The sequence below is a fragment of the Labeo rohita genome, chromosome 14 (genome assembly GCF_022985175.1).
Source record: "Labeo rohita strain BAU-BD-2019 chromosome 14, IGBB_LRoh.1.0, whole genome shotgun sequence".
Lineage (NCBI taxonomy): Eukaryota > Metazoa > Chordata > Actinopteri > Cypriniformes > Cyprinidae > Labeo > Labeo rohita.
The window spans coordinates 6979373-6991477 of NC_066882.1; the positions used below are offsets into that span (position 1 = coordinate 6979373).

The following is a 12105-nucleotide window of genomic DNA, read 5'->3' on the forward strand; positions in this document are numbered from 1 at the left end:
CAAAAATTCTTCATACAGTGGACTACCAGTAAAATTTCTATAAATTTGGGATCAAAAATTTGATTTGACACTTTGACCTGACAATGTTTTTTTTTACATACCTTTCTATCAAAGTTATCTGACATCAAACATTCAGTTTAACTCTTGAGTTCTTGTCATATTTTATTACAATTTTCTAAGCGAATAAATGTGAGAAATGTTGAAGGTGTCTGAAGAAATTTTGGTTTGACTGTAATTAATTTGTGATTATCAAGATGAATTTGTTCTGATAATCTTGGTCTGACTGCATAATATATATATATATTACCATAAATGCTTATCTGTACATTCATCTGTACACTTTAAACATACTTCAGTGTACAGTATACATAATTCTGAAATTACATATAAAAATGCAACTAAAGTCCTAAAAGTCGTTTTTAGACATTCAGCTAATTTACGATCAATTTAAACTATAATACATTTCATTTAATTGAAAATGACATGAAATTAATGATATGCAATATATATATATCATGATTAATCAATTTTACAGCATATATATACAAGGCTAAAAAATCGATTAATCACGAATAGTCGCATCCAAAATAAAAACAATTGTATAAACATATACAGTATATTTATACAAATATATACATATAAATATGTACAGCACACACATATATATTATGTAAACATAAACTTTTATTTCAGATGGAATTAATCATGATTAATCAATTTTACAGCCCTAAATGTCGATATATAAAATATTTATGTGAGTATATTTCGTTTTGAAATTATGCTAAAGTGTACTTCTTTTTCACAAGGGTAACTAATTAACATATTTAAATAAGTCAGTGTTAAGGCCTTTGTCATGACTTTTGGCACTCGCAGTAGCAGTAGACCAACTCAATCGTAACCCAACTTTTCATTATAGCTATAAATAATCATATTGAAATAGGTGTCTTCCAAAAAACGACAATGATGAAACCAGTAGAACTTGTGAATGTCATTAAAAACAAAAAATGCTCTTTTCCTTCGGTGACTAAAACTGTTATGTAGCTCACCTTGTCTATGACGTAGTGCACATGTGTAATGACCTCCTTGACCTTGCCATTGCTAAAGCACATCAGAGCCTGTGACACATTAATGACAGTTGCACAGCAACCATTGACTAGGGATCATTTAAAGCTCCAGTGGAGGTACGCGCAAGGCCCTGGGTCCTTTAATCATTAAATACTTCATTTACATCAGGTATTTTGCAACAGACAGTACATCTGTGTGCAAAGCACTTTGTGCTGACGTAGTTTTGTCTGTATGTCGCTCTATGATACTTCCATACAGACTACTGGATCTCATATGTATCTGCACATGATACTACACTGTTTCATAAGTGTGAGAGAATCCAACAGCATGTCGAACCTAAGCGAATGCAACTCATGTGCAGTATTATAGGGTTTTTGGTGCAAACTGTTAAATACAAAACATTTTATAGAGCATTCTGTGTAATGCTAAATCCAGTTTTATAGTGCATGCCTCAATATGACATAATTCTATAGCGCATCATGGTAAAAAAAAAAAAAAAAAAAAAAAGCGTTTTATAGTGTATACTGTTTGATGCAAAATTATTTTTTTACAGCGCGAACTCTTTTAAGCAATAAAACATAATGCAATGCGTTTAATGCAAAGGGTAAAATTAAATAAACGCAAATTGTTCCTACCTCCCATATGTTGTGCAATCCAGCAGACTGAACAAACGCGGTTTAAATTCCCTCATAAATTATTATCCCGTTAAGTGCAAGCTCACACGTGTGTTCACATCAAAAACATGAATCCATTCTCGCGCCAGTTCCCTCGCGCAGCTTCTCAGCGACAACAGCGTAAGCGGCAGTCGATTATTATTGTCCCTCTAAACAAGCACTATGGCTGCCCGGACACAATATTCAGATTTCAGACGCGCTTTCTTGACTCTGGAGATTGAAAACGCGGATCAATGATGAGACATGCCGACCCCCTTCTCAATGCACTTGTTTTGGGTCGACAGAAGTGAAGGGCTCTCATTGGTTTGGAGAAGATCCTGGTAGTCATAGTAACAGCCAACAGAGAGCATGCTTTATCATGGGATGGTAATGAATAGCGCAGTACCCCTCCCTTGTGGTGGATATTTACTGAGGAATGTTTTGCTGGAGGTATCCACTCTGTGTGATGATGTTTAGAGGAAGCTCATTGTGGAAACTACAATGGACCATTCATTAAAGTGACAATGCTTCTAGTAATTGTATTACATTTTCTGTTCATGACAGTGTTTTGTGAAAGAAAATTACCATTATTTCTTAGTAAAGCAAACCATCACTTACGTCTTTTGCTTTGAGTGCACATCTACTTATGGATTTGTCTGGAACATTTTGCTTTTGTCAGTGTATTGCCAAATCACTGCTCGTGGGAAGATGTGCTGCTATATGAAAAAGCAACAGAAGTGCTGATTGATGTTAACATATTCATGCACATTAAAACTAAAACTTTAGTCAAATCATGTACATTTATTTATCTTTTTTGACCACTTTGACCCTATTTGTTCTGGAGAAAATGAAAGCTGATGTTTTGAAGAATGTTTTTGTCCATACAATTAACATAAACGGAGTCCAAAACAACACTGGACCCCATTGGCTATCATTGTATGGGGAAAGAAAGAAAGAAAGAAAGAAAGAAAGAAAGAAAGAGCAGTGCTGGGTAGATTACTTACAAATTGTAGTCTGTTATTGATTATAAATTACATGACACTTAAACACAATAAATCACACTTTTAACCATATTTCAGTAGACAGTATAAATAATTATGAAATTATATATAAAAATGGAACTAAAGTTCGAATTAAAAGTTTAAAAAAAAAAACATTCTTTGTTATTAATATGTGACCCTGGACCACAAAACCAGTCTTAAGTTGCTGGGGTATATTTGTAGCAATAGCCAAAAACACATTGTATGGGTCAAAATAATTTTATTTTAACCAAAAAAATCATTAGGTTATTAAGTAAAAATCATGTTCCATGAAGATATTTTGTAAATTTCCTACTGTAAATATATCAAAACTTAAATTTTGATTAGTAATATGCATTGCTAAGAACTTCATTTGCACAACTTTAGAGGTGATTTTCTCAGACTAGTTGTATCTCAGCCATTGTCTTATCCTAACAAACCATACATCAACTGAAATCTTATTTATTCATCTTTCATGTGATGTATACATCTCAAATTCAAAAAAATTTACCCTTATGACTGGTTTTGACAGGGTCACATTATGAAATGCATTAACATTACATTACAGCAGGATTTACCAAACTGGGTTTGTGAAAATACTGTAAATTATGAATATGTAATCATGTAATCATGTAATTCATTTAAACGTAACCGTAATCTGATTATTAGCATTTAAAAATGTAATATAATCTAATTACTAGTACTTAAATTTTGGAATCTGATTATATAATCCAGATTACATGTAATCAGTTACTACCTAGCACTGGCTATTTGCCAGAATAATCGGCAATATGGACAGAAAGTAAAAATTTGGGTATGCTAGGATATACAGATTTGCAAAGACATGAGGAAGAGTAAATGATTTTTATTTCTGGGTTGACTGCGCTCTAGTTCCAGTTATGAATTGGTCTAAACCACTGTTCATTTTTTGTAAAATAGGTCAGACAGGTGTGAAGGAACCAAAACATCAATAGGAATTAATTTGATACCTCCACGGCCTACTGTTACTCTGATCACATTAAGCAGGTCACCCTGCAGACATGCCACATATTTCATCGAGTACCATTTTGGGAGTTTCCTTGTCCCTGCTAGGGTTGCTTGAGCCTGTCAGACATTCGCTCACACATCTAAATTTAACCGGCAAACTGTCAACTACCACTACGCTTTGCACTTTGTCACCTTCAGAAGACCAGACACAGTCTGATAGAAAACCTAAGAGCAAGATAATCAGTAATGCTTCATTTTAGATAGCACAATGCTGACTATACCAATGGATAAGTGCTTTTACCATCAGCATATTAACAGAGCTGTATATGATTAATCTCACAGATTTCTTTCAAAATACTGCTTGCTAACCAATCCATCTTGAAGTTTTGCCTTGCTTCTCAATACACAGTGTGTACCATTTCACACTTATTTCAAAGCACAGGAACCGACTCAATGGCTTTATTCAGCTCTTTAAGGATTGCTTGCATTCCACTTATGTTAATCTTTTTCACATGGAAATGTTTGATTTCTTTTTGAGTTTATAAGCAGCTGGTGGAAAAACATAGGACACATTAAAAGTATTATATTATATGTGACCCTGGACAACAAAAGTAGCATGGAAATGTTTGTAGCAATAGCCAAAAATACATTGTATGGGTCAAAATGATTGATTTTTCTTTTACGCCAAAAATTATTAGTATATTAAGTAAAAAACATGTTCTATGAAGATATTTTGTAAATTTCCTAACATAAATATAATATAAATATAATGCATTAATGCATTAAAAACTTCATTTGGACAACTTTAAAGGCGATTTTCTCAAAATTTAGATTTTTTGCACCCTCAGATTCTAGATTTTTGACCATTATGACTGGCTTTGAAGTCCAGGGTCACATATTATATTATATAATATTATATTATATTGTGTATATATATATATATATTGTAGTATACAATACAAAGCAGCAACATTACCAAAATACGTTGCTGCAAGGCTGAATTTTCGATGCACACAGAACTAATTTATGACAAAATTAGCCTTTTTAATGTGATCCACTAATAGCCATTTTTAGAGAGAAACTGAGAGCAGAGATAAATGGACATCCCATCTATTTTCTCAACCCCCTTAGGCCAGAAACATACAACTGGGATTTTGAGGAAACTGACATTGCCCCCTACTGGTAGTTTATATGAGGTAGACATTAAAAAGCTGTAGTCTAGCTCCACTTTTATCACCCTGCAGTCTTTGTGCACATAATAAAATAATTTCACTCGAATTAATATTTCATATTGCTTATTTATTTCATGACTAACCCCACAAACCCCATAGTTAATACAGTAAGTCAGCAGATCGTTTTTGCAAAATAAACTCTTTTGGGATGATACAAAACCCCTTTAACTTTACATCAGAGTCCTGATCACCCTTTAGTGGTTTATTTTGCATTAATAGCCTGCTGACTGTTCATTTTCATCTTACTTTGAGATTCTCTCTTACTGAAGGACTAAGTTGACCCTTGGGAAATTCTGTTTTATCACCTCATTTTAGGCCTGAGCTGAATCTAATAACAACACGCCTATAAAAATGCTATTATGTGCCTGCATTGTACGTCTTGTCAGTGGATGATTAAAAAAAATCAATTTAATGACAGCAGTGCCATCCGACTGACATAAATTACTCAATACAGTAGCCAGTGGGTGCGGAATAACAAGACTTTGTGGCAGCGAGACAGAGAAACTTCCCAGAGGATGCTTTAGGAATTTCTAATCGATCTTGTAATTCTTTTGTGAGAATATAACCCTCTTGAACATGACCCCGATGCTGAAGTAAAAACATCTTTTACAAGCTACTGACACTGGCTTATCAGCTGACATATTTAGCAGAGCTCCTTCTATTGTTCTTGAGACAGTATAGTGAATAAAGGTTCCCTCATCAGGGTGTAAGAAATTACCCCTTCCCCCCTCAACAGAGCTCTGTGATTGCTGAGGGAGCCCCAAAAGGATAGTTTTACCTGCGGACAGTGCATCCTCTGTCCACCTTACCGAGGCTTCCATGTTGCTCTCCCTTTGTTGCTCTGCTCACACACCCACTCGGGCTGTAATTGGAATCTGGCCCTACACAATGACTCGAGAGAGGTGAAGGACTAGTCTGGAGCCACAGGCTGGGAAAAGCAGGTCATACCTGCCTACACACCTATACACAATACCGACAAACCCCACCAAGGCTTGGAGTTCACAGGAAACTAAAACCAGTGAAATCTCCTGTAACCCAATACTGAGCAGTTCTTGGGTTTCACTGACACGTTGCTGCTGCACATACCACTGAATTGTAGCTTTCTTTCTAGTGCATTTTTAAGAAAAAAATGTTTGTTTTTAGGTGTATACGTGTCAGCAATTGCTGAATTACAGATGAGCGCAAAACATGAGCCTCTCACAAATAACGGAGTCAGTGTGAAGTGCCAGTAATGCTGTAAGTAAATGCTAACAACAAAAGTCTTTCAAGTGGAGAAGAAAGGGATAAACGGAATTAATTAACTGATTAAAAATCTTGAAAGTAGGTTTGTTTCCATAGGATCAGTCCCACTATATGTCAGATGAAAGAAAGAGGATAAAACACAGGAGCAGTAAAATGAAATAAATTTAAGCATCTACTACTTATGACATGATTAATATGAATGTCTTTTTTGGTGATTTACAGCAATGTCAAAGTTGGAGACTAGTAAGTAAAAGCAAGTAAAATGCTTATGCTTGTGCTTTCCCCTTCTAATTACGTATATATTTTTATACATTTTAAATTAAAGTTGAACTGAAAATAAATTGTGATTCACATGATTAATGTCACATTAGTTACTCAAAAATGTCAGATATTTCTCTACATCATAACTTTCCTTTGATATTTAAATATTTGTAACTATTGTTTATTTCCAGGGTAAATGGTGATGGTCTTAGACTTTTGGACAGCACTGTCTTGAGGTGGGTGTTATATAAGGGTTAAGCAGCACAGCGGGCCTGATTATTCAGGTTATTGGATTGCTCCTCAGTCTGATCAGTTATGTCCTGCTGTGAACCAAATAAAACCTGTGTACTAACAGGTCTGTGCTCAACCAGCACTTAATAATGTTTGATAACAAAGTTCAGGAGGAGCACGATCAGATAATCAACTAATTCGGCACAAGTGCAACTCGTCTAGCTATATCATCCAAACTAGCACAAGTCATATATATGCACACAGCCGACTTACCTCCGTCATTCGCCTGTTTTTCGGCATCCCCCCTCCACCCCAACTTCTCACTCTTAATCTATCCTCTTGTGATGGGGGGAGTTCTCTGGGTTCGGGCCATATTCCGGGCTTGGAGCCCTCCCCCAGGACAGCACACCAAAATATGCTTACTGTTTACTCAACCGGATTAGATATAAGGGTGAACTCCTGAATCGAACTTATGAGAGAAATGCTGTGTAGACTAGGCTAACTGAAAAGCAATTAGTATAAAGTACTAAATTAAAACTAAAATTGAGATAAAAAATTAATAAATGCACAACAAAATTACTAAAACGTTGATATTGACACTGAAAAAATATATATACTCTACCAGTCAAAAGTTTTTGAAAAGTAAGATTTTAAAGTTTTTTAAAGGAATCTCTTCTGCTTACCAACCCTGCATTTATTTGATTCAAAGTTCAGCAAAAACAGCAACATTTGAAATATTTAAATTATTTAAAATAACTGTTTTCTATTTTAATATTTTTTAAAATGTAATTTATTCCTTTGATTTCAAAGCTGAATTCTTAATAGCATTACTCCATTCACATGATCCTTCAGAAATCATTCTAATATTCTGATTTGCTGCAAGAAAGTTCAGAAGAACAGCGTTTGTTTAGCATCCTTGCTAAATTAAAATGACTCATTTCTATAATTTCCATTTCTATAAATTTTATTTCAGATAAATGCTGATCTTCGGATCTTTCTATACACCAAAGAATCCTGAAAAAAATGTACTTGACTATTTTAAATATTGATAATAATAATAATAACAATAATATATATATAATAATAATAAATGTTTCTTGAACAGCAAATCAGCATATTAGAACTATTTCTAGGATCATGTGACACTGATGCTGAAAATTTAGCTTTAATAAATTATAAATGCAAGCTTGGTGAGCAGAAGAGAATTCTTTAAAAAACATAAAATGTCTTACTGTTCAAAAACTTTTGACTGGTAGTATATATATAAAAAAACTAATCCGAAATAATAATAAAAAATTTCAAAGATACTAAAATAATAATTAGTTTTGATTAGATTTATATATGTATATATGGTTTGCCTAAAGATTCCCCATGGCTGATTATAACATGCTATATCTCTGATCACAACTATAGCATCAGTAATAGAGATACAGTTACTCAGTTATACTGCCATATGACAGTAACCTCCGGCTGACTTTGTTAGCAGCAGGGTCCTGGCACCAGACTTGTGCCCTGGTCTTAGGGGCTAAAAGCCGGCTCAGCCGAGTGTCAGAGGCCTAGAAATACACCCTGTTTGACTTTGTCACCTCCTAGTCATAGTTACCAGAGAACCTACTGTGTGACTAAGTAGTGCATAAAGCTTTATTATAGGACTGTCAGAACAACCATCAGACGTTTGCATTTTAATGCAAATATTAGCTACTGTTTATAATCTTGCATTTGGGAAAGGATGAGTTGAATCTCAAAAAGCTTGTATTTTCCTAACCTTCTGCGGAGTTTTAGATATCATTCATCATCCAAAGACTCAAATGATGTATCGAAAAGCGACATGATGTTATGTAATGATATCCATGTGCTGTATTATAGAGTTTGCTGTCAGCAAGGATTAAACATCAATGTTCCACGTCATTGCATGTCTTTCCAGAAGGCAACAAGCCTCATAAGCTGTTTAAAGAGCTTGACGCTAAGAGGGAAAATGGGATAACTCTGAGTATTATTATAATAAAGAATCTGTCTTTTTAACTAGAGGCAAATTTGTGTTAATAAAGAAACTCATGTACACAAGTTTGCACATAGATTCAACATTTAAACAGTAGCAATACTATATAATCCATTACAATGGCAAATATTACAATAACATTCATTCCTGTGTCTTTTTCCCATTCAGTATAAATAGAAAAGATAAAGCAAAAAGTCACATTACCTTTAAATGAAAGCATTTTGGCTCTGGCAGTGGTGTTGGATGTGTTTCTTGGTTCTTTCAGAAGCACAAGCTCATTGATAAGCTCATCGGCCTCTGCGTCCTCCACATGAGAGATCATATCATCCCCAGCTGTTATCCAAAACATGTATGTCAGTCAGTTCTTGTTTCAATCCAGACTCCAGGTCCTCTTCTGTAGTGTCTGCTATCCAATTCAAATCCCCTGCTTGTGATCTTTTCTTCCTCTCAGCTGCCAGACTGCCCTCTTTGTGTTTAACCGTCCAGGATGGAGACCCTCTGTGATGATGAACCTGCTCTGAAAGGTACGTACAGTATGGGTTTACATTCTCCAAGTATACACACACACACGCTCACACACTGCTTCCAGCAAGGGAACAAGCTTTCTTTGTGTCTCACGTTTTACAAATACTATAAGCTGCCTGGGCTTAGCACGTAAGTGGACCAATCAGAGCTCAGAGGCTGTGGAGGAGGCTGGGTAATAGGTATTAAATCAAAGCAGATGGGAATGACTGAATATATGTGGACAGGTTATTAGTGCTGCTGGTGAGCTGCTCAGTGGCTACGGGCGGCAGTAATCCATTTTACCCAGCCTTTGCTTCACACACTTTTGCATAAATACCTGCTCTATTATCCTGCAAGGTTATTTCTGGTGCAGTTTATTTTGGTTTCAAAAACATGGACAAGGTGATTCACACAGTGTTCTGTAGCTTGTTTGTTTAACTGAGGTTGAAGAATGTTATAACCTGGAAATGTTGTTTAGGTGGTAAAAAGTATAGGAGTAATTTACTATAGTAGATAGGGAGAGAGAAAAGGATGAAAAGAAGGAAGGAAAGAAGGAAATGGATAAACAACAGATGAATGGTGTTTTCCATAGTTGCAGTGACACACAATCTAATCAGAATTACAGATTACAAATTATATAAGCATAGTTATGCGCAGGTTTTTGTTGCTGTTGAACATTTACAGTACATTACTGCCGTTCAAAAGTGTGGGATCAGTACGATTTTTAATGGAATTTTTTAAAAATACAGGAAAACAATGTGAAAAAAAAAACAGTAACAATGTGAATATTATAACAGTTTAAAATAATGGTTTTCTATTTAAATATATTTTAAAATTTAATTCTGTGGTGCAAAGCTGAATTTTCAGCATCATTACTCCAGTCTTCAGTGTTACATGATCCTTCAGAAATCATTCTGATTTGCTGATTTATTACTTTTATTATCAATGTTGGAATCAGTTGTACTGCTTAATATTTTTTGGAACCTTTGATTCTTTTTTCAGAATTCTGTGATGAATAAAAACTTTGCAATCACTTTTTATCAATTTAACACATCCTTGGTGAATAAAATTATTAATTTCTTTAAAAAAAAAAAATAAAAAGAATTAAAATTTACTGACCACAAACGTTTAAATGGAAGTTTAAATTGTTACAAAAGATTTCTATTTTAAGAAATGCTGTTCTTTTTACCTTTTTATTTATTAAATAATATTTATATTTATTTATTAAAAAAATCACAGATTCCAACAAAATATTAAGAAGCACACCCGTTTCCAATAGATGTCAATAAATCAGCATATTGAGTGATTTCTGAAGGATCATGTGACACTGAAGACTGGAACGTTGTTGAAATTTCAGCTTTGCATCACAGGAATAAATTACATTGCAAAATACATTCACACAGAAAACAGTTATTTTACATTAAAACAATATTTCACAATATCACTTATTTTTTTCTGGATTTTTAATCAAATAAATGCAGTCTTGATGAGCATAAGAAACTTCTTTTAAAAAAAAAAACTAAAAAAAACCTTTTGAACGGCAATGTATTTACACATTTCTAGAATATTTATTTTAAAGAGCCCTCACATGATATGCCAATTTCATGTTCAAAGAGTATTATTATGATTTAATGAATTATTATAGTAATAAATAAATAAATTAATTAATTAATTAACACACTAGTTTGTTGATTTTTTTTTTTAATAAATTTGAAAAAAGTCACTTATACAGAAAATACAGTATTATTATATTTTAAAAATATAAATAATCATCTGTTTCTATATTTATATATTTTTTAATATGTAATTTATTTCTGTGATTGCAAAGCTGGTTTTCAGCATCCTTGCTCCAGTTTTCAGTGTCACATAATATTTGACAAATTATTCTAATATGTCAATTTAATACTCATGAAACATCTTATTCTTATCAATGTTGAAAGCAGTCATGTTGCATATATATAATTTTAAATTAAAAAAATGTATATATATACATTTATTTCAAATTTTCACATTTAAAAATTGTAACAATGTAAAATTACATTGTCACTTTTTGTCAATTTGAAGCATCCTTGCTGAATAAAAGGACTCATTTCTTCTTTAAAATTTGGAACGGCAGTCTATATTACGGCAATATAGTTTTTTTTTTTTTTTTTACGTTTATTTACATACAAGACATGAAATGAAACTACTTCAAAGCATGCCGAAGTACATTCAATCCATCTGAAGCCATGTCATTCATAAGCAAACCTAGCTATTTATGTCATCAGTAGCAAAACATTTAAGGATGGAAAGTGAATCCATCAGGACTCTGGGCATTCCTCCTCTAGCTACTGAAAAGTCTTAACAAAGACGTATAGCTAGGCCTGGCGGCACCTTAAGGGAGGGGGCATCGTGAATGGAGGGTGACCGGGGGGCTTGAGTTATGGGTGTATCACTTTCAACATGACCTTTCAGTACCTCTCATCGCCGGCCCTCCCAAGACGACGCCAGCTATTCATCTCTCCACCTCCTAGGATTCACAGTCCCCGACCTGATGACCCTGACCACACAGTATCCTCTTGCACTATTTATACTCACTTTTCATAAATAAACTTGCCACTGAAGCACCATAAGCACATGGGCTCAGTGTTGACCCTCAAAGGAATTGAATTCAACCTGTTGTGATTGCTGCTTCTCCACAGAGAAACAAACAACAACCATAATAGTATTAATACACTGATATGCTTCCTAACAGCTGATTTTGTGTCCATATTTATTGTTTTTGTCCCTCATGTAGTTCACAAGCTTTCGATTACGAAAGTAGAAAACATGGACTATCTATTTTTGTACAGTACAGCACATATTGTTTTAATCTGTGACATGTCCCCCTTTTCTCAAAACCAATTTACACAGAAGCCAAACTAATGAAACAA

The 12105-nt window shown here is 34.1% G+C and overlaps 1 protein-coding gene across 7 annotated transcripts in view; it reads right to left on the bottom strand.

Annotated features, from left to right (window-relative positions):
* The window catches only part of sorbs2b (sorbin and SH3 domain containing 2b), a 61218-nt gene extending 59150 nt beyond the window's left edge, over positions 1 to 2068 (bottom strand). For 4 of the 7 annotated variants that reach the window (XM_051127994.1, XM_051127990.1, XM_051127992.1 and 1 more), the window contains exon 1: positions 1701 to 2064. The gene's annotated coding sequence lies outside the window, so the exon portion shown is untranslated. Of the gene's footprint in view, positions 1 to 1700 lie in introns of all 7 variants that reach the window. The other 3 variants (XM_051127996.1, XM_051127991.1, XM_051127995.1) reach the window with 3 other exon arrangements.
* Positions 2069 to 12105: the final 10037 nt, after the last annotated feature.